General features: G+C 45.8%; 1 protein-coding gene across 2 annotated transcripts in view; it reads right to left on the bottom strand.

Annotated features, from left to right (window-relative positions):
• Hivep3 (HIVEP zinc finger 3) overlaps positions 1–6,038 on the bottom strand; it is a 397,924-nt gene extending 391,886 nt beyond the window's left edge. For both annotated transcript variants that reach the window (XM_031378480.1, XM_031378483.1), the window contains exon 1: positions 5,953–6,038. The gene's annotated coding sequence lies outside the window, so the exon portion shown is untranslated. The remainder of the gene's footprint in view (positions 1–5,952) is intronic.
• Between the last annotated feature and the right edge of the window lie 17,226 nt (positions 6,039–23,264).

Below are 23,264 nucleotides of genomic sequence, written 5' to 3'. Positions count from 1 at the left end.
CAGACGCAGGGACAGAGCAACAAAGGGCCTCTCAGACGATCAAGTGCCTGCCTCTCCAGCTTATGCTTTTAGAGAGGAGCCACTCCATGCAAAGCCATCAGATGAGAGCCAGAGGCTAGCTATCCTCTCAGCACGCTCCACTCCTGCGCACCTAGGGTGAAACAGGAAGGAGACACAGTAGCTGTGCTGTTGCCAGGAACACAAGCCTCTGGGCCTAGATCCTTATGTAGGATTCTGCCAGGAGAGCATTCCAGGTACGCTTCTCCATCCAGGGGATTCAAAAGAAATGAACTGTCTCTGATGGCCTATGCTCACTCACCTAGAAGAGCTAAGCTCTACCCTTCACTCCATGCCTGCTATACCTAGCCTACTCCTATTACAGGCAGCCCTCGTGGCTCCTCTAATTGTGGCATGTCCATCATTGGTTTTCCTCTAGGGAGACTGAAGCATCCAAAACCACTTATCTCCTTGACTGCCCAAGCAGGGAACCAGCAGTTTTTTACTCTATGTCCACATTTAAGAAAAGGAAGGGTTAGATAGTCTAGGGATATAGCTCAATTGGGAGAGCTTGTCTAGTATGTGCAAGGATCTTGGTTTGAGCCCCAACACTAGGAAAAGAGGGGACAGTCAAGGATGGTATATAGATCTCAATTAGTCTGGAGGTGACAATCACTGAAGATGGGCAGTATATAGATATGATTCTTACTGTTTTCTCAATTTTTATTTATGTTTAAAATTTCCTGTAATTAAAAGAGAATGTTAAGGAGACGTGGGGAGAGAACAGATACAACCTGAAAATGATGTTGTTGGCTGTCTTCCTGAGACAATTTGGGAAGTACACAGGCCTTCAGACCCATGGCCTTCTAGAAGGTCATGCAATGCTGGAGCAGAAGCTGTGTGCCTTCTCAGCACCACACTCAACAAGACAACTTTGGAAAACTTCCCTAGAACTTTACAAAAGCATTCTGGTAGGACCCAGCTGCCCTGCTCAGCATATAAACCCTTCTGCCACTACCAATCATCACCCCCTCCAACCTCTTGCCACTACAAGGGCCTCCCCTTCCTGTTCCAAACTACCGAGTTGATCAATCAAGCTTTTGAGAGAGCTCCCAGTGGCAGACAGTTAGTAGTTCAGCTTAGCTGTGTCTCCCTCTGGATGTCAGAAATGATACTCCAAAGAGAAAGTTTTGTTTTCTTTGTTTTCGTCCCCTCCCTCTTTATGTATCATGACATTTCCCACCTTGAAGGCATGTTGGGCTGCACAGTTCTGGGATACATGCTGTGTATCCTAGACTGGTGAGCAGCGTCTCAGGTCTCTACCCACTAACTGGTAGGAAGTGTATAGGCCATCCCTAGCTGCAACAACCAGCCATGTCTCCAGGTATTGCCAAATGGGTCAAGGGATTAAAAAAAAAAAAAGGTCAGAAGTTGTTGAGAAACACCAGTCTAAAAAATATTGGAAAAGCAAGACCAAAGTCTTTGTGCAGAGAGGGGGAAAGGGAGGGAGGGGGAGAAGGAGAAAGAGAAAAAGAAAAGTTGATTTATACAATTTGTTCCCATGCAATTACACAATATATTTCCACCTATGAATTTATAAATATGAATCTTTAAGAAATGCTGCATTCTAAGCCAGAAATATGTAAAGTACCAAGAGAAGGGTAAACTCAGCATTCCCAACCATATCCTCTCTGTCTTTGTGGTTTCCTGTGCAAATCTCATTTGCTTCCCCCACATTATCCTGTTTTCTAGTCAGTGTGGTCATCCAAACATCTCGCCCAGCCTCTCACAGCAGCACACAATCCAAGTTTCAGCAGAAAAGAAAAGCTCCTGGGCGGGCGGCTTTCCCAGCACTGCCGTGATGCACACGGGCTCTCCAGCACTGGTTTAACAGGGCCGCTAGAGAACAGAGTTCCCTACAAGAACATTCTCCAACCAAATCACAGAAAAAGAAATACCATGTGTTCTAATGGTTCCACTTCAAAACAGTCAGACCTGTATCTCTTCTCTGGCAATAACATCAAAATAATCGCTCTTTACGCCCCCAGCTCTTCATGCCTAGAGTGCCTGAGTCTTCCATCATAAGGTGGGGGAGTGAGGCTGTGGCTCTGGTTCAGGGCCTACCCTCAGCCACTGCCACACTTCAGAGGCTAGAATGCAAGAATAATGCAAGAGTGTTGACTTAGCCAAGAAGTACAACAACCTGCACCAAAGGAGTTTCCCACTTGAGCTAAATGGTGCCCTCCCTTCTTGTAAAGAAGGAAGATCTATTTCCTGTAGAGGCTTCTCATTAGACTCATTCCATCACATAGCTTTGGAGATACGCACACAAAAATGGCTTCTTGAACTTGAACAATTCTGTCAGTGGCTCTGGCAAGTCTCTGTCCTCCTGTTATAGGAAGGCACTTGCTGTGTGTATGGCTTGTCATCTGGGGTCTATTTCTTCCGGGATCCATCCAATGCCACCACCTGTCTCAGCCTGGATCACCTCATTCTAGATTCTAGCCTTAGCTTCCTAATGTCTCCCTGGCTTAGCATTTCTCCTTTAATCCCCCCTCCTTTTTTTAAACTGATGACAGATTAGCTTTTAAGAACACAAACCAAAATTTCCCATTCCCTATCACTGGATATAGTCATATGTGTATGTTACAGGTGATAAGATATAGATAACTCCATATATCTCTATCACTCTTTTGTGGCACTGGAAATAGAGCTTGGTAGCTCATGAATGCCAGGTAAGCATTCTATCACTAAGCTATATTTCCAACCCATAGTCCAATCTCCTTTGATATAGATCTATGTATGAAGCCCTTTTTGCCCAGGAGGTTTCCAAGCAGGTTCAGTATGAACATAGAGGCCCACTCATGTATCCTTGGGTAGATAGAAAGGCTGAGTCAAGAATGCTAAGCTCAATGGATTTGTTGTATATGTATGTGTATGGGTGTGGGTGTGGTCATGCATGCATGTGTGAAGACCAGAGTTTGATGTCCAGTGTTTTCTTTATTACTGTCCACCTTATTGTTTGAACTTGATATACGGTTCCCACTAAAGCTGAAGCTCACCATATTGGCTAGATTGGCTGGCCAGGAAGTCCCAAGATCCACCTGTTTGCATTCCCAGCAGTACTGAGATTAGAGATTGATGCTACACATCCTGTTTTGATGTGGGTGCTGAAGATCTGGACTTGGGTCCTCACACTTGCACAGCAATCATTTACCCACTAAGCCATCTCCCCAGTCACCTAAGTGACTTCTCATACATCCTCCCAAGCCTAGATACCATAATTCTGGGAACCCATTGGTCTGCAAGTTAGGTCCTGCTGTCATCTGACGCCTGCAGAATGATGCCGATGCCAAGGGCTCCTCATAGATACCCTTACATAGTACTACACATGCTATCTCAGGTTTACAGAAGTATCTTGCTTCTGCTTTTACCACTCTTCTGACATTATTATTATTATTATTATTATTATTATTATTATTATTATTATTATAAAAGTAACGATGTGGACTGGTAAGATGGCTCTAAGGCAGTTGCCACTGAGTCTGATAATCTGAGTTTAATGTGGTAGACCCATGTGTGGTGGACGGAGAGAATCAACTCTCTCAAGTTATCCCCCACTCCCCCCTCCCTTCCTTGCTTTGTCTGATACATTCTCTCTCTCTCTCTCTCTCTCTCTCTCTCTTACACACACACACACACACACACACACACACACACACAAAATAAATAAATAAATAAATGTAATTTTTAAAATTAACAACGCTTGAACAGGGTAGTGCCTCTCATCCACTGCAGTCCCACAGGGAGCCTGGTAGCAGCAGAGTGTATAGCCTCCAGTTCTTGTCCCTCACACACATACACATTCATCATTCATACTGCATCTTATGCTGTGCCTTAAGCAAGAGGACATCCCATTCTTATGAGCACTAACTCATCTCTCCAGCTCCCAGGGCGGCTCATCTGCTTCCACGACTGCCATCCCATCAATAAAGAGATGGAAGGGGGAAGATGATGCCTTGTCATCCAAGTCATAGACCTCTGGTAGCCAAGTAAAGGGTCGCATAAGAACTTGCCCTCAGTGCTTGGGTGACACTGTGAAGTGCCCTTCTCCTCCCTGTGGTGCAGAACGTTAACACTGTGTGAGCAACACGTGGAAATCAATACCTGTGGGAAGAGAAGCATAGAGAAGCAGGACCACACACTGACTTGGGATTTGGACTCTGGACTCAGGCTACCTATGTGAGAATCTGTTGTTTCATTGTCTGACCTGAGTTAAACAACTGGACCTCAGGCTCCTTGTCTGAAATGTGGGGTGCTGGTTGAACCTTCCCAGTAGGGAAACCAAAGGATTATATAAAATACCTGTAAAGCACTCAGAACAGCACTGAATAGTTTTTACTAATTAAATATGCTATAAACACCATTGCAGCTTTAATATACTCCAAAAAAATCTTCATTTTTATCATAGGTTGGCAAAACAAAGCCAAATGCTATTAGCCCAGAGTTTTATCTAGAAAGATATCAGTGTAGAACATGGATTCGTGTGATTTTTTTGTTAAAACAAAAAATCAATTTACATAGTAGCTGACACCATTTCTACTGACTGGGACAAGCAACCTCCGAGATCAAAAACCACTGTAACACCTACTACACCAAATATTAAAAAGAAAAATAACTTATACCCTCTAGCAGTAATTACCTAAGTAACGTGGGTAGCAAATCTGCTAGAGAGTTTTTGCTGTGACAATATTTCTAGTAAATTGCTGCTTCTAACACAAGGTCCTGGTGTTGCAAGGCTGGCATACTAATAGAAAGGTTATTATAGAAACACTATTAAAATGAATTAGGTATTATTAAAGATTCGGCACTACAACAGCCCCTGATTACAAAGGATTTCAAGGTCCATTGCTTAATGGGCAGATGAAAGTGCTAATTAAGCCTTTTTGAGAGGATATCCCAAGGCGGGTCTGTAAGACTACAGGTAACGAGAGGTCTTCAGACTGAAAGGGGAACCAGTTGTGCCTACCCATTGGACACAGCCCTCCTGGGAAGACTGAGAGAGAGGTGGGAGGAAGAGCTGAGGTTTTCTGCTGAGGAGAGGTAACCTGGTAGCAGAAACGGAGCTAAACTAACTTGACCCTCTGTTTTCCCCTTAACTGCTTCCTCAGCACGAATCCATTTCCTCCTCTGCTTATGTTTGGAAAACTAGAGAACCTTCCTTAGACCTTAGAGCCTAAATACATAGGAAAACCTTCCACTGAGTACCCAAGCCCCTCTGGTACAACCAGAAGATGCCAGGGCTGTCCTTGGCCAAAAGCATCTCTCATTGCCAATAGCTCGAAGTGGCTTTTACGGAGTTGCTCATTGGCCTTTCATATCAGGATCTATCTTGCTTTTCCCACCTTGTTAACTAATCAGGCCTGGCAAGGCACCTCCCAAACAAGGGGTGTAAGGAAAAAAAGCTAACTAAATTCGCCCACCGCGTCTAAATGTCCACAGTAAATTACGAGAAAGGAGCTGAGCTCTGAGACCCAGGGTACGCGGCGACCGACCGGCGCCGCGCAGCAGTCTCGGACCCCCGCGCGGCTCTCAGGAGGACTTCTGGACCCGAGCCACGCGGGCCACCCCGGCCACGGCCGCGCTGCCTAGGGTGCATCCCCTTGGGCTCAATTGCCCGCTCCCCGCGGCGCTGGGATGTCAACAAACTTTCCCCGCCCCGGGTTGCGTCGGGTCTCCGACATCTGTCCGCGAGCGCAACGTGGGGACAAGGTGTGGGACCCGAGCCCCCAACCCCGCATCCCTGCGGATGTGCAGACAGTCGGGGTCGGCGGGGCGCCGTGGGGGAGGGTAGGCCGTGGGCCCGCCCCCTGGGCGGTGCGGCGCTGACACGGCCCTAGGACGCGGACAACTGGTCCCCAGGGACGCGATGGCGCTGCGGCGCGGCGGCCTTACCTGCGCGCTCAGCAGAGGTGGCTCCGGAGGCCCGGCGTGAGAGCAGCCGCGGCGGCGGGCGCCGACTGACAGCCCCAGGACCCGCCTCCATCCTTCAACCACGCCCCCTCTGGAGCCACGCCCCCGTCCGCGACCGGGGTCAAGCTCAGTCCACAGCGCCGAGGGCGGGGGCGCTCGCTTTCGATTGGCCTGGGAGACGTTGGCCCCGCCCACTCCCCCACCTCCTCGCTGGGGGTTGGGAAGCCGCGCTTGCGCGGATGCTCAGAGGGCAGAGCGTAAACCAGTGCTAGCGGTCCTGACGTTGAGCGCAGGTTGGTTCTCATCTTCCTCAGCTAAGCTGGTTTTGAGCCCAGGGCTACGGGAGGAGCGGTGATGGAGTCTGTGAAGAGACAGTCCCTGACCAGAGGAGACCCTAAACGAGTCAGGCGGAGAAGCACAGCTCCACACTTCGGATCTACTCCCTAGCCAGGAAGTATCTCTGTGAAGCTTGGCTTGAGTGACAAGATCCTGCTAATCAGAATGAGAGACGCTGAAGGAAATAGCCTTGCAAGCTCCCAGCACCTCCCCAGGCTCCCTAGCTCAGTGTGTAAACAAGATCATGTGACTCCCTACAAAATCAATGGATACCTAGCAGTTCTCCCCTAGATATATGTTCAAAAGAAATGTCTACACAAAATACTTAGACGCAGATGTTCCCAGCGGCACATTAACAAGAGAAGGGGGAAACGACTGAACTGTGGGTTGATGGGTGAACGATTAGTAAATTTTGGTTTGTTCATGCCAATGGACTAGTGTTTTGGTAATAAAAAGGAATGATGTTCTGATACATGGTACAACATTAAACTCATGCCAATCACAAAAGACTCCATTGGGTATGGTTCCATTAGGAAACAGACTAGAGGTTTCCAGGGAAGGGAAGGGATGGGAAGATTGAGACTAAGTGCGTAGAATTTTTCTCATTATGGTTTGTATCTTAAATATGCCCTGCATCAAAGGCTCAGTCCCCAGCTGACTGTTCTATTGGGAAGAAATGCAACCTCCTGTAGATGGGCATGGTAAGAAGAAAGGGCATCTCTGGGAACTGTTCTTAAAGTGTGTACTGGGACCTGAACCCCTCATTCTCTATCTCGTCCCGCAGCCATGATCTGAGTAGCTGTGTTTCCCATGAACTCTCTCTCAGTAGTGTGTTTGACCTCATGACAGGCTCAAACCATTAGCTAAATAAAAAATTCTGTCTTTTAAGTTCTTTATCTCAAGTGTTTATCAGCAGCAGAAAGGTCTTCGTTATTTTTTTTTTAATCACTCTGACAAGACACTACGACCAAGGCAGCTTATAGAAGGAAGAATTTATTAGAGAAGTATACTTTCAGAGGGTGAGTCCATGACCATCATGACTGGGAATGTGACAGCAGGTAGGCAAACATCTTGATCCATAAGAACCAGACAGAGCTAACAAAGAATGCCTGAGCTTTTGAAACCTCAAAGCCTACCTCCAGTGACACACTTCCTCCAACAAGGCCATGCCTCCTAATCCTTCCCAACAGGTCCCACCAACTGCGAGTATTCAAACATTCTCAGTCAAACCATCACACTGACTAACCCAAACTATTGGTAATGAGACGGGAGGCTTAATGATATGGTTCAGAAGATAGATATTGGAATTATTGTGAAAAAGTTTGGGAAAGTTTGAAGGGGCAGTTGTGGGGAAAGCCTAGGATGTTACAAGTGAAGCTTAATGGGAAATTCTTGTGGGAACTTAAGAAACCACCATGCTAACAGGGATATAGACAGTAAAGGCTGTGCTTATGGAGTTCAGATGGACTCTGTTGGGAACTAGATGAGAGGCCATTCATGTTACACTCTGTCAAGGAACTTGTCTGTGCTTTGTCTTCATCCCACAACTTTGTGAGAGAGACTCGTTTATCTGGTAGAAGGACCTTCAAGGCAGCCGAGCATTCCACAGTGGCATAGGTATGGCTGGCTGGTTCTAGCCAGAATTTGTAGTGAAAATTGGAATTAGACAGCAGAACAGAAGGATCTGGAAGAGCATACAGCTTTCCCAGGGGGAAAAAAAAAGCATGTATAGGCTAAAGAGGTGCTGTTGTTGGAGAAAGAGCCATTTAAAAAAAGCAAAGAGGCTGTGGAGATATCCCAATTGGTAAAGGGCTTGTCTTGCATACACAAGGACCTAATTCAATACCCAGAACCCATGTGAAAAACGCTAGGCATATGGCATTCACTTGCAATAATAGTGCCATGGAGGCAGAGACAAGTGGATCCCATGTCAACAAGCTTCATCTACTTAGCCTGCTCCAGGCTGGGGGAAGGCCTTGTCTCTAAAACAGGCATGGATGGTTCCTGGAGAGTAATACTTAAGATTGTGCTCTGAACTCCATGCACACATATTCCTACATGACAACATACACACACATATTCATGTATGTGCTAGAAGCCAAAGAGCCAGTAATGATGCAGTGCTGTAACCCCAGCAATCAAGAAGCAAAGACAGGATGATCGTTGCAAGTTTGAGGCCAACTTGGTCTACATAACAAGTCTCAGGCTAGCCATGTTACATACAGAGATGCTGCCTCAAAAGAAAAGAAAATACCATGAGGGAAGGAAAGAGAAGCCAAGGTGGCATTTAGCATTCGGGGAGCTCTGGGTATAAGACACATACACACATTCACATACACAGACAGAGAGAGAGAAAGAGAGAAACAGAGAGAGAGAGAGAGAGAGAGAGAGAGAGAGAGAGAGAGAGAGAGAGAGAGAGAGAGAGAAGTGAAGAAACTATGGAAATAAATGAAAAATAAACTATGGATTAGAATGAAGATGAATTTTCAAATAAATTCTGCAGTTCTAGCTCGGGAAGAGTAGAGCCATAGATATCAGAAAGACTAACAAGAGATGTTCAAAGGCAACAACTTACCCCAGGTTAAGCCTTTGGTGATGGAGGAGGGGGGCCTAGAAGCCAGGTGCCTTTAGAGTTTGCAGTATGGAAAGACCACTATGGGTCCCTGTTCACACAGACACCCAGATGAACCTGTGGGCTTGCTCTGTTTGGCTTATTCTCCAGCTGGGCTTAAGAAAGATAACCAATGTATACTTTATCACTTCTTCTCAGCCACAAAGACCATTGTCTGAATTACTGATCTGTATTGGCTCTACCATCGTATGGCAATAGGGTATGTACTAACAGAGTACTAGCTTCCACTAACCCAAAAGCTATGGATGTTACCAGACAGCTTCTGATGCTTCTAACAGGATGGCTCCATGTAGCTGTAATTGTCTACCTGGTGCACCTACCTAATCGTCTTGATATATGATGTCTTTTTCTTCTGTTCCTATAAAAACCTTATCAAACTCTTAGCACTCTGGGATATGGTAACTGGGGTGACCTGAATATGTGCTCCTGGGCCATCGTCACTAATACTTGACTCCAGAATAAACTCTTCCTAGTTCCCCTTGAGGTCAAAGTCCCACTTCTGAATTGACATTGTGCTCTCAGGCATCTCTAAATTCTTGGGGTCTCCATGGTGGTTTTGGACTCAGTCTCATGGCTCACACTTGGCCCTCTCAGGGGCAGCTTGCAGGGGCTCTCACTTCGCCAAGTGCTATCTAAGCCTCCCAGGAATCCTTGGCAATATCAGAAGAAGCTTCTACGATCTCTCAAATTCTTGCCCTCTGAGTGCCTGTAATGCCAGTCTCACATAGAGGACACAGGTTTCTGCCACTGCCTTGCAAAGCCAGGTGCTTTGGACTGTGGACTTAGAAGCCTGTAGGTGACCAGAAGGATGAACACAGGGCCATGAATCCCCAATTCTGTGAAGTAGTTCCTCAAGTGGTCCAGAGTGGGCCAGAACAGAAGGATCTGGAAGAGCATACAGCTTTCCCAGAAAACAAAAGAGCATGTGTAAGCTAAAGAGGTGCTGTTGTTGGAGAAAGAGCCATTTAAAAGAAGCAAAGAGGCTGTGGAGATATCCCAATTGGTAAAGGGCTTGTCTTGCATACACAAGGACCTAAATTCAATACCCAGAACCCATGTGAAAAACGCTAGGCATATGGCATTCACTTGCAATCATAGTGCCATGGAGGCAGAGACAAGTGGATCCCATGTCAACAAGCTTCATCTACTTAGCCTGCTCCAGGCTGGGGGAAGGCCTTGTCTCTAAAACAGGCATGGATGGCTTTTGTTTGAGGACAGGGCCCTTGAATCTGAGATAGATGGTGTCTGGCTGATTCCTGAGATGCCTTCAGAGAATACTTATTTTCTCAGTGCAAAATTATCTGACTGTGGTGTGTGTGTGTGTGTGTGTGTGTGTGTGTGTGTGTGTGTGTGTGCATGCATGTGTGTGTTCATGTGCATCATGTGTGTGCAGTATCCCTCAGAGGCCAGAAAAGGACGTTAGATCCCCTGGAACTAGAGTCTCAGGCAGTTGTGAACTGCCCATGGGTGCTGGGAATTGAGCACTGCAAAGCTTTCAACTACACTAGTGCTCTCAACTACAGAGTCAGCTCTTCAGGTCTCCCCCCATGTAGTGTTTAATTTTTAGATTTTTATGCGTCTGTGTATGAGTGTAAAGCTGGATGCATATGTGTGCACCATGCCTGTGGCGGATGTTGTTGATGGGTGCTGTTGATGTTACAGACTGCTGTGTGGGTGCTGGGACCTGAACCCATGACCCATGTGGTTTTGTTGTTGTTTACCTCACTTCAGATTGCAAGAATTGGTCTGATTACCTTAAAGCCATTTAAAAAATTAAGATTTATTTTATGTGTATGAGTAGTTCCCTGCATGTATTTATGTGTACCATGTGTATGCCTGCAGAGATCAGAAGAGGGCACCAGTTTCCCTGGAACTAGAATCAGAGTTGGTTGTGACCCTCTAGATGGGTGCTAGAAAGCCATCAAGGGCTCTTAATCCCTGAGCCATCTTTCCAGTAGCAATCTTAAATGTAATTTCTTAAAATTAATTGTTTACAATTTTATAGGTTTTTTTTTTGATGAGCCAGTGAGTTTATTGGGGTTGCTTTCAGGCACCCAAATGAGGATTCCTTACCCCAGTGGTTCCCAATTTTCCCAGTGCTGTGACTATTTAATACAATTCCTCATGTTGTAGTGATCCCCAACCATAACATTATTTAGTTGCTACTTTATAACTATAAATTTGCTACTGGTATGAATCATAATGTAAATATATGATATGTGGCTTCCAAAGGGGTCTCAATCTACTGGTTGAGATCCACTGGCTTACACCGATACAATTTTACAGTTTTATGGCTTTCATATTTATATGTCATTGTACTTTGTTCATATCTGCCTCCACTATCCTGTCTTGTTCCCTTCTTGCTCACTCTGCACTCCACCTTTGAATGCTCCCTCTTACGGCTTAATTTAGAAGATAGATAAATAGACAGATAGATTAGGTAGATACACATGATAGATAGATAGACAGACAGATAGATAGATAGATAGATAGACAGACAGACAGACAGACAGACAGACAGACAGACAGACAGATGGGTGATAGATAAAGTAGATGGACATGATAGATAGATAGATAGATAGATAGATAGATAGATAGATAGATAGATAGATAGATAGGTAGGTAGATAGATAGAAAGAAAATAGACAAATTTGAATCTAGGTTCTACATGGAGAAGACACCATGCAATGTTGCAAGTGGTTGTCTCCCCATTTTCCTTCTCTTGTCCCCTCATTCCTTCTGGACACTTTCTTCCCTCTGCAAAGTTCCCCTCCTGCTTCCATGCTGTATATACAGGCAGAAAATATAAATATATTAAATAATGAGGGGTGTGTGATATTTGGCTTTCTGAGACTACCTTACTTTACCTAACATGATGATCTCCAGGTCCAACCATCTTGTTCTGTACATATTATAGTTGTACTTTTCTTTACACTGAATAAAACTCCGTGGTGTATACATACTACTTTTCCTTTATCTACACTCATCCCTGCCAGCCACCTACACTGGTTCTATATCTCATTAAAGCCATTTTTATTCCTTTTCCCTACTATGTGAGTTAATAGGATGTCCATCAGGAAACCAGGTCAAAGCAATGAGACGGGACTGACATTTGAAAGACTCTGACAGAGAAATGATTCCTCTGTCTGTTGTCACACCTATCAGTGAAGTAAGCGCTGGAAGCAGAGAGGCCACATGAGTCTAGATTCCTAGGGGTGGAAGAATACTAAGAAAGACAGAATGGGAACATGGAGAAGGCCCAGTGGTGATGGGGATGAAGAGTGAGCAGCTAGGTCAAACCATACCTGAAGCTGATGCCTCCGTACTCTTCAGCCATTCGAGTCAATACATTTCTTTGTTAAGGTTTAATTTTCTCTCCATGATATTGGCAGCTCTGGTGATGAGACTCTGGGCTTCCACTGCCATATTACTCAAATCTGGGTCATTTGAATAGTTTTAAGGATTCTGCCAGTTCTCACAGCATCTCAGAAGTGTAAATACATACATAAGAATTTAAAAACAGTGTCTCTTCAGCAAACATTAAGGAAAGCAACACTGTCTAGTTTAAGGAAAGATCACAGAGACTAGAGACAAGCATAAATCCTTAATCTTTACTAGGAATGACTGTAATCTCCATCCCCACTCCTGTATTTCAGCTACCTGCCCCCTACACACTGAAAATTGCTGGGGATGAGGGGTTGTGGTCTGGGAAGGACACAGAGGTGGCCCTGCTTTATTGATGGAACAAAGGTTTCTATAGTCCCTGGCGCCCCAAGGCCTTGGAACTCTTGTTTTGACTCTGACCTCTTCTATTCAAAGTTTTGGCCTGAGTCTTCCCTGAGCGCTCTTTTTGCCTTCTCCCCAGCCCAACCCATGAGATCTGACCTCTGAACCCTGCCCTTAACCTTGCCAGTGTCCTCTCAGTCACCACTCCCATCGGTGGCTACCTTCCCTGAGCGGAAGTGGTGAATGTATTAGCCAAATAACTCCGGAGCACAGGTTAGTTTATCTGTATCAACAGGGCACAGAGAAAAGAGACTGTGGAAGGTTATTTAGTGGCCAACAGTCACTTAATAAACGGGATTAAGTTCCACAGAAGTCAGAGGTTGGTATAAATTGTCTGACAAACCACAGTAGTAATTTTGTGGGAACAGTTTCCCACACGTGCCCTTGTGAAATAATGCATGTGGACATGAAGTCATCAGCAGTGCCCTGACCTGAAGAATCATTGGAGGGGAGGGGCTGGCAGGTGCTGTTCAGTGACACCTGGATCATAGTCTGTGGCACAGCGAACCTCAAGAGAAGATGAGATGGACTAACTCCTGGTGGTTTTCCTGGAAATAGAGAAACAGGAGCACAGAGCTAGCTAAATCTGTCCTCTGTCCTGACCTTAAATGATCTGTGGAAAAGGCAGGACCCTCACCCAGTTTTGAGTCATTAGATGCCAAAGACCAGACAGCCTTTCCACTGAGAAGAGCTGGGGGCTCAGTGTCCCTTTGCTGGAGTTGCTCAGGAGTTTGGGGCACGCAGGAGGGTAGGGGAAGAAATCTGGTTCCACAGAGAACAGTTTGCCTCATATGACCCAAATGAAGAAACTTCAATGACAGATCACTTACAGAAATCTGAGCAGGGGAGACAAGGCCCCAGATAACCTGCAAATCCATTCCCTCCCAGGAGGAAGAAGAGATAAATAAGACCAAGCTTCAGCCTGCAGGTAACCTTAAGGTGGGAGCCATTGGGGGAAGCACCCAGAGCTCTCCTGGCTCCCACTCTCCAGTTCCTAGCAGCAGCCTGTAGTTGGCTGGTGCAAATGGCAAACTCACCCTCACAGAGGTCCAGAGAACTGAGTCTATGGATCCGCTGCCCAGAAAAAGCATGAGCAGAGGGAAGAAAATCAATACAGGAGCCAAACCTGCAAAGATTGGTCTAGCCCGCTCTATATTCTTTCAGCATCCAGGTTTATTTCTGTTTAAATGGTGAAAACCTTAGTCCATGTTCAAGGAAAACCTAACCCCATGCCAAGCTTCCTCAACCCCAGCACCATCTCAAGCTGCCGAGCTGGAACCTAGATTTCAAGGCCGGCCACCATCAGTGTTCTTCCTAGAAAGCAGATATAAAGGAGCACTTAGCAGAAGGGAAGTGCGGTCACAGTGGTCTCCAGTCACCTGCCCTGAGGCCAGAGCCAACAATCAGGGCTTTCCTCTTTCACCACCCTCCTAAACTCGCCCTTCTCTCTAGCAAGCACCTCTGCAGATAGAGCATCATTCCCAAATATCTGGGTCCTGGTTGAAGACATTGCACAGATCCCTGTGAGGTCTATCCCTGACTTGATGATATACTACACCATGCCTACGTAGGTCCAGGGAGGTGGCGTCAGAACCTGAGGAGTTCCTGAAGACCTTCCATGCCTAGTGGTGAATGTCAGAGGACAGCTGCCCTGGAGAGAAGATTGAATCTAGCTGTGGAGCTGACACACTGGTGAACTCAGCCCTGCCAGGCGCAGAGCCACCTCAGAGCCTGCCAGTTGAGCCTCCCAGGTGACCCCCCTGAAACCTTCTGCTGAAGAGAAAGAGACTGACTCTTTCAGCTTTGAGGCCTGGGTACCAGTGAAGAGAGCTACCCACCACCCTGATGCTCGGCAAGGAACTGTCCAATGGAATTGAACAACATAGTCTAAACTAGCAGAAATGATGACTTTTATGTCATGTGACCTTTACCATAATAAAGCAATAGAAAGCACTTAGAAGACACTCCTGGCAATGACAGAGGTAAGAAGAAGGGGAAGATCCTCTGACCCTGTGGTCTGGCTTGGTCCATCTTCTCTTCTATCTCAGAGGGAATAAAGAAGGTGGGCAGACAGTACAGATGCTGGCTTCATGAAAGGACAAAGGCTAGGCAGCTGGCGATAGGTCAATTCAAAATCTTCCTGATGACCACAGCTCTTTCTCACATTTATTTTTAACTACCCAGCATTCAAACATCATCCTATCTAGAGAGGACGCAAAGGGACAGATTCTCCTCTGTAGTTCTTGGTTATACTTGTCTCCACACATCTCTCTTGCCCCTAACCCTGGCCTTGAGATATCTGACCCAACTCAACTCCTGGGATACTTATGCTGAAGGTCTGAACCACTAAGAGTAAAGCAAAAATGCAGAGGAGACAGGAGAGGGCACTCAGAGCAGGCAAACCACCAAGGGTCAGAGCCCAGGGGCAGCCGTGGTGCAAGTCTAGAGAACTGCTTTCCCTGCAGTGTCATCACCACTGCCTGACCTTGCCTAGGATTTTTTTTCCAAGCCTAATTCACTCACTTCCCTCTTTCCTAACTCCTCCAGCTGCCCGTTGACCTTCTTCTGAATTCTTGATGGCTCAGATCCACTCAAGCTTTTTTCTTTTTGCTTGTAGGTAGGAGCTTGGACAGAGTCTCCCACATGCGAAAACAAGGTGCATAGCAATGAAATGCCTCTGGCTCCTCACAGGACCAGCATGCTGTCTACACCTCAGTGCCCATGCATGTGGATATAACTGTCAACATTACAGAAGTGGATATAAAATGTATTACCGGGCACTATGTCACAGTAACTATGGTGATGAGCAGACTGCTGCCCTATCGATTAGAGGCCAGGCCACGGCTAGCTGGGCAATCTTGAGCAAGCCAGTTCCTTCTCTATTCAGATCAAGATGAATTGTGAACCCTTTCCCAGTGCTTAAGATTCATGATTCCAGAAATGAAAACTCACACTAATATATATTAGCAACTTGCCCAGGGAAACAAGCTATCCTCTCTCAAAAACATTCCATCTGACTTGGGGTCCTACAACAAAAACAACTTTAGTTGTCTAGTAATTATACCATGTAACTTGTAATAAGCAGCAACATTTAGCACCAGCCCCCTCTTCTTCGGGCCTATCATCTGTGATGGACTAATAAGATGCTGCATTAGTTGGTGCTTACTGTATGCAAGTGTTCTAGGAATTTTGCATATAGTACCTTATCAGTCCTTATCCTAACAATCTCATGAGCTCCCATTTTTCAGATGAAGAAACCAAGGCAAAGAGAAGTTAAGTGATTTCTTGAATGTTATACAGTTAGTATGCGATAGGATACATTCAAACTCATACTACCGTGGCTCCAGAATCCAATCATTTCATATGTGTATATGTATTTGTGTAGGTATCTGTGAGCATGTGTATGTGTGTTTGTATAGATATGTGTGTGCATGTGTGTATGTGGCCATTTTAAAATGTACCATTCAAGTTAGTATGCTCACAATGTCTGTGTTTCTAATATCCAACCAAACAACTTAAGCCATAAAATTATAATCTCAGTGAACTACCGGTTTTATAGATGGGGAGGAGTGAGAGGCAGTCATTTAGCCCACACATTCAGTGATCAAAGTGTGGTTCCTGTGTAGACCCTGGAATCCTGGTGAGCACAGGAGTGGGTTAGCTTCTGGATATCCACTTTTTGCCTCTGCAGAGGTCACATGGAATCTGGTTCAACCTGGGCAGGTAAGTGCCTTAGTTAGCGTTTCTATTGCTGTGAAAAGGCACCACGGCCAGGGAAACTCTTATAAAAGAAAGTATTGAATTAGGGCTGCCTTACATTCAGAGGTTCAGTCCATTATCAGAAAGCATGACAGCACACAGGAAGACATGGTGCTGGAGAGATAGCTGTGAGTTCTACACCGGGATCTGAAGGCAGCAGTAAAAGAGTGACACTGGGCCTGGCTTGAGCTTCTGAAACCCCACAGCTCACCCACAGTGACACACCTCTTGCAACAAGGGCACACCTCCTAATAGTTCCTCTTCCTGGTGACCAAGCATTCAGATATGTGAGCCTATGAGAGCCAATCTTATTGAAACGATCACAGTGAACGTGCATTGTAATTCAGACTTGTTGAGGGTGAAATTCCAGGGAATCCTAACACGTATTCCAAGGGTCAGTCTTACCATCTAATGACATCCTGTCTCTAGCAAGTCCTGACCCAGAGTCCTAACCCTTATGATGACTGTGAGCTGGAGAAGCAGAAGTTGTAGAAGGTCCACCATCATTTCCTCTGGGATGATCCTACATGGCTTGCTATGAAGGGCTGGGAGAAAGGTCATCAGTAAGACTTGTGAGCAGTCCTGGAATTCTACTTACTAAACACCTTTTAAGGGCAGCTGTTTTCAGCTGAGCTGGAAACCTGGGAGGATTGGAGGGTAGATGGGCTATGGGCATTGGTCAGAGTTTCCAGATGACAAGCGGGATGTCACCTAAGGAACTTTTGAAAATACAAAATTCCTGGGATAAATGGCACACCTGTGATCCTAGAATTCCAGAGGAGGCTAGACCAGGAAGATTGTAAAGATTAGCTAGCCTGGGCTAAATAGAAAGACCCTGTTTCAAAAACAAAAATCTTACTGGGTCTTGGTACCCCTGTAAGCTATGAGATCGGAGAAGTAAATGGATTGATAGCATGTTTCCAAAGAGACTGCACCTTCCTTTTTCTTCTCCAAGTCACCCCTGCCCAACATCCCATCCCAGGTACCTATACTCATTCAGAACTACTGCAATCAGTTGATTTGTGATAGTTTGAATAGCATTGGCTCATAGGGTTGAATGCTTGTTAATTTGTTGATTATTGTATCTCTGCTCAACATTTTTTTAATTTAGAAATATATTCATAGGTGTATTGCCTACATGTATGTCTGTGCACCCTGTGCAGGCCTGAGGCTGAAGTTACTGACAGTTGTGAGCTGCCATGTTTAAGTGCTGGGAACTGAACGCAGGTCCTCTGGAAGAACAGCCAGTGCTCTTAACCATTGAGCCATCACTCCAGCCCCTCATCATTTTTTAAATGTTTATTTATAATGTGTCCATCTACAGGCACATGTATGCCTCCATGCCCTTGAGGAGATCCGAGGACAATCCCAGTGTCCATCCTCACCTTCCATCATATTTGAAGCACAGTCTTGTGGTGTTCACTCACCCATGTTCATGTCAACCCTGGCTGTCTGTGAACAACCTCAGTTTTCAGACTCCTAGCTTGCTGTAGGACGACCTCAATGTGTGGGTTCTGAGGTTCCAAACGCAGGTCCTCATGTTTGCTCAGTAGGAGCTTTACTCACTGAGCCATGCCTCAAGGCCCTCAATCCAACATGGCCTAAGTGTGCCTGTTCTATGCCAAGCGCTGGCAATAGAAGAGACTACGTGGGTAGACACGGTCCTCACACCGGATACTCAGTGAGATGGAGACGGGCAGGTATGCTCCTATAACTTGAGGACTGGAGTGTAGGGAGCCTCTTAGGAATGGAATATTCCTCTAGGAACACTTTAGCTTTCCCTCCTCAGAATAAACGATCCATTCCCCTTCTCTGTCAGGCTCCTATTTCCTGATGCTCATGCACCAGTAAGTAACAAAACTCTCCTGTTTACCTGCCTAAGCCCCTCCCATCTACCACCTTTGCATCTGTATGCAGAGCTTGTCCTCCTCAGGGCCACCCAGCAGCCCAGATCCTGTCTGCTCACAGCTCTCTGATGAAGCCCATCTTAATGAGGAACTTGGTTCAGATCTAGAACATTAATATTCATGTCTAGTCCTTATAAGAACCTTTATTTCCATCTTTTGTTGGGAGGAGGGTGTCTTCAAACGGCCAGAAATTCCCAATTCCGGTTTGTTCCAGCCAGGCCTCTATTTCAGAGTATTTTCTTTTTGGCCCCATTACTTCATCAGGGTTGGCAAGGAAACTTCGTTCTGTTCCTGTCCAAGTGTTAAATGGGTGCCCATACGTCTCTTTGCCACGTTGCTATCATTAATTTTATTGCAAATAGGATTTTTCTCTTTTCTCCTCTCCGCATGCAAATGTGGTCCCCTTTCACTGTTTGCATAATAGCTGTAATTCTTTCGTTTGTACAAAAGGACATGCATTATTTTGGCAGATAGATAGAGCTTTGATGGAGAGATTATTACATTTCCAAAAGCAAGAGAATAAATCAGAATTTAGCCAGAGACGCTGACTACACTCCCACTCCCAGAAACACTGATCACAAGCCAAGTATCTTTTTTCCAAGACCAGCAAACCTCACAGGGCAGTGAGGCCTTGCTGGCGCCTCTCCACTCTCTGCCCTTGGCCTTGCTCTGGTCCTCATTGGCTGGGCTCACACCAATGGGAGGTGCAGGTGTGAGCATGATGGGAAGAAACAAACAAACAGACTGAAATGTGCACTTCCTGGTTTCCCCCTGCCTTGTCTGCAGCACACGGTGGCTGCACTTCCCCCCAGGTCAAGCTCAGTCCCTTAGACCCTTCTATCAACTCCAGGTCCCACTAGTGACTTCCTTCTAGTTGTTCAGGCCAGGCACTGAGGGCATCACTGGCTCTTACCTAGCCGCAGAGCATGTCAACAGCCCCAATGTTCAACACTCTTGTTATCTCTTTCCTTCTAGGACACTGGGAGGAACACCATAATCCCAGCACTTCACAGAGCTCTCCTGATTTCCCCATCCTCCAACTGTGCCCCCCAAGCCATAGCACTGATAAAACAACAAGGAAGCTCCAAACCAAGGGACACCTGCCCATCCCACAGAGATCTTAGAAAGCCCATTAGGCAGAAGATGCCTGGCCTTCCTTTCTTCAGTCAAGTCAATGCCAGATCCCTGGAGGTTTTCTCAGCCTGTCACTGGAGCATCTACTTCATGGTCATGCTGTCCTGATTCCCCTTGAGAATCCACCTCTTGAATTCTCTTGGTACAGATGGACTGGGTAGGGCTGCTCCTACTCTCAGCTCAGAGGGGTTGCACAGAGAGAGAGAGAGAGAGAGAGAGAGAGAGAGAGAGAGACAGAGAGACAGAGAGACAGAGACACAGACACAGAGACAGAGACACAGAGACACAGAGATAGAGAGACAGAGACAGAGAGACAGAGACAGAGGCAGAGGCAGAGGCAGAGACAGACAAAGAGACAGAGACAGAGAGACAGAGACAGACAGAGACACAGAGAGACAGACAGAGATAGAGAGACAGACCAAGAGAGATAGAGACAGACACAAAGACAGATGCAGACAGAAAGACAGACATAGAGAGGTACAGAGAATGCTACTCAAAACACTTTTCCCAGGCCTTCCCTGGCATGGAACCTAAGCCAGGCCAATGAAAATTAATTGGATAAAATTCTGGGACCTTGGCTGGAGAACCCTGGGAACTAAATAATTACTGAAGAAGCAGAGCCCAGAAAAGAAAGAGGAAACCCAGTATGTACACACACTGTAGGAACCCTAGATGGAGCTGAGCATAGCTTTGGCAACAAGAGAAGAAGCTCCAGGGTTTCTGCTGCTGTTTGATTTGCTTAAGTTGAGGTTCCGTCAGCAAACAAACCCTAGCTAGTATATTAAAATGGACTATCATACAGCAGGTAAGGGGGAAGCAGACAAGAAAAAGGATTTAGTATCACCAGGACATTTATTGTGTACTCCAGAGCAGGACCCTGGCAAATGTGGGTTAAGTTATTTGATTCTCAAAATAATTTTACTCAGCTTATGTTGGGGAACTCATCAAGCACCTCCGAATAAGTGAATGGAAGGGTTAAGTCAAATCAAGGGCAGTGGCTTCCAGTGCTGTGCAGCTGCTCCACTCTGGTGAGCTGCTCCCTTGCCATCCCTCCTTCCAAGTTACCCACACAAGCATCTTTGGGAGACTCATTGCAGACCTGGACGACAACAGTAGGATGTAGAGAGAATATCTTGTGTATTGTATGGATGCATCACCTGTCAATTAAAAAGCCTATGGCCTATGGCTTAGGCAGGAAATAGGAGGTGGGACATCTGGGTGACAGAGAGAATTTTGGGATAGAGTCAGGTGGAGGTTTGCCCAGGAAGATGTGAGGAGATAGACACATGGTACCTGAGCACAGGTAACCCACCACGTGGCAGAATATAGATTAAAATAAATAGGTTATCTTAAGTTATGATTCTAGTCAGAGAAGAGCCTAGCTATCTGGCCAAGGTATTTGTAACTATGAATCTGAGTCTTATTTCTGGGAGCGTGAGACTGGGAGGAAGAACAAGGCCTTAACTTTTAAAGTAGGAGTTTTCTTGAAACAGACCAGAAAACATGTATGTAAGTAGGGAATGCCATCAAACAGGAGCAGAGAGTATGCTGAGAGAACATATGCTTCAGTGGGAGGTTCTGGGTGCACCCATCCCAACTCCCATCCCTGAAGAACAGAATCCAAGGCCTGAGCAAAAGCATCAGTGGAAGAACAAAAGCTAGCAAGAAACAGTGGAACTCAAGTCTGCACATCCCTCTGGTGAGTTCTCCTGACCTTCCAGAGCTCTGCCCTTGGCCCCCTTCTTGGTTTTCTCTTGACATTCTTCCTTGGCAATTAGCAAGGCCAGAAAGCTGATAACTCCCAGGTTCCCACTTAACCACAAAGCTTGGCAAAGTCCTTCTAAGTCTTCAGGGCTGACAGGAGAGAGCTGGTCGGCCTCCCAGCATTTCTGGATGGACTCACCATCTCTTTGGTGGAGTTCATCTCGAAGGCCCCAGAAATAGCAACCTGCTAATCATGACAGCTAGAACTAGAAGTCTGTGGCGAGGTCTCCAAAGTCCCAGCACGTCTAGGCTGCTGCTGCCCCGCACAGCATTCTGACATTGACAGTTATCCTGAATGTGTGTCCTAAGAGACATGATCCTTTCTCTCCCTTCAGAACCCCATCTGGGCCTCTCCTACCCCTCTTACTGTGTCTCTTGTGAACAAGAGACAAACCTTGCTTCATCTCAGCACGTTTCCTCCCCACACTTGCTAAGCCAGGCAGACATACCAGCCCCACCCCAGCCAGTGTGCCTGTTGAGGCAGATACACAAAACTTGTGTATGCTATTTTTAAAAGCAAAGTTGAATAAGGCCCCTTTAAAAACTGAGTCCCTAGGCTTTTTGGGTTTTATGAGTCCAAGGGGCCAAATGATTTAAGGTTAGCTTAAATCATTTAAGTAGGCCACCTGAGACACCAAACCTCAGTCTAACAGAACAGTATTTATAGGAATCATGTCACCCCAAAGTTCTCAGGTTGACGTCATTCTACAGTTTGTCAGGACAGTTTTGAAACTCGGGAGTGAAGAAAGAAACTGTCTCTTTGTTAGTGGAGAGTGTTGGCAGGAAATGGGACACACATTCAGGTAATGATGTGGCCGTGGGAATGCTGTTGTGTCGGGAAAGGCAGGAATTTAATGTTCTCCCTTCGCCAGAATTTTGATTCAAAGCTATGGAAAACCTAAAGGTGCTATTTTGACCACCAGAGGCTGGGGCAAACTTGATTAAAGTTATTGGTCTGGAAGACTTCAATTGAGTCCGTTTCCTTCCTGTGGTCTGATATAACTGTTTGTATGGTAGAGAGTGATGTGGCTTCCATTGTTTGGACCACACATGACACTTGTTAAAAAAAAAAAAAAAAAACAAGACCATTTTGTTGTTCTGTTTGGGTTGTATTCAGATGAACTTTTTGCCTGTGTCAGAACTTTGTGGTTCAACTGTTTGGATTACCAAACCTAATGGCATATAAAAACTTAATTTAACCATAATGATAGCTGTGGCTAACATTTATTGGACACTTACTATGTGCCAGGCGCAGTGTGTAGGCACCTTAGACTTGTGGTATCATCAATCCTCCAGCCGTCCTACCGGTTCCCTTCATTACCACCATGTTAAAGATGAAAAGGGGCCTTGGAAGGTTGTGTAACTTGTCCTAAGTAGTAATCAAAGAGAGCCAGGATTCCAGGCCAGGACCGAGTGGTTCCCATGGATCCCTGAGTTTCTTGGCCACTGTGTGTAACTGCTGGCTGTGTTCCGGTGGCAAATGGATTGTGCTCTGGCTGAACCCAGCTCAGCATTTGAATCCTGGTGTCCCTAAGGTTGCTTGCCTAAGGGAGATAGATGCCAAGCTCTTTAAGGAGCCCAGAAGGCTTCACCAAAAAGAACCTCTTAAGATTTGCATTAACTAAACAATGCAGGTGCTTTAAATGTTGTGCTGTCTTTCTGTAATAAATGATGGCAAAATTATTTTAATAAGACTAGCTAGTATGAGCTAAAATTATGAATTCAATGCAAAAAAAAAACCAACTTTATAGATGTCCAATACAAGTGAGGCTCAGACATGAACACCTTCACCTGCTCTTCACTCCAGACACGGGGCACTGGCTGATAAAATATAGGAAGGAAAAACCAAAGGATTGTCATCTCCACTGGCAAGACATAGAAATGAGCAGCTTTGAAGCCACTAGTCTGACATGTTCTAGGTTGTAAGCACCTAGTGGCAACTTCTCTCTCAGCTTCTACCATTTAATGAGCACATA

Source organism: Mastomys coucha, unplaced genomic scaffold (assembly GCF_008632895.1).
Source record: "Mastomys coucha isolate ucsf_1 unplaced genomic scaffold, UCSF_Mcou_1 pScaffold18, whole genome shotgun sequence".
Classification (NCBI taxonomy): Eukaryota; Metazoa; Chordata; class Mammalia; order Rodentia; family Muridae; genus Mastomys; species Mastomys coucha.
The sequence above is the reverse complement of the archived record's forward strand: the minus strand, read 5'-3'. Positions and strand labels throughout refer to the sequence as shown.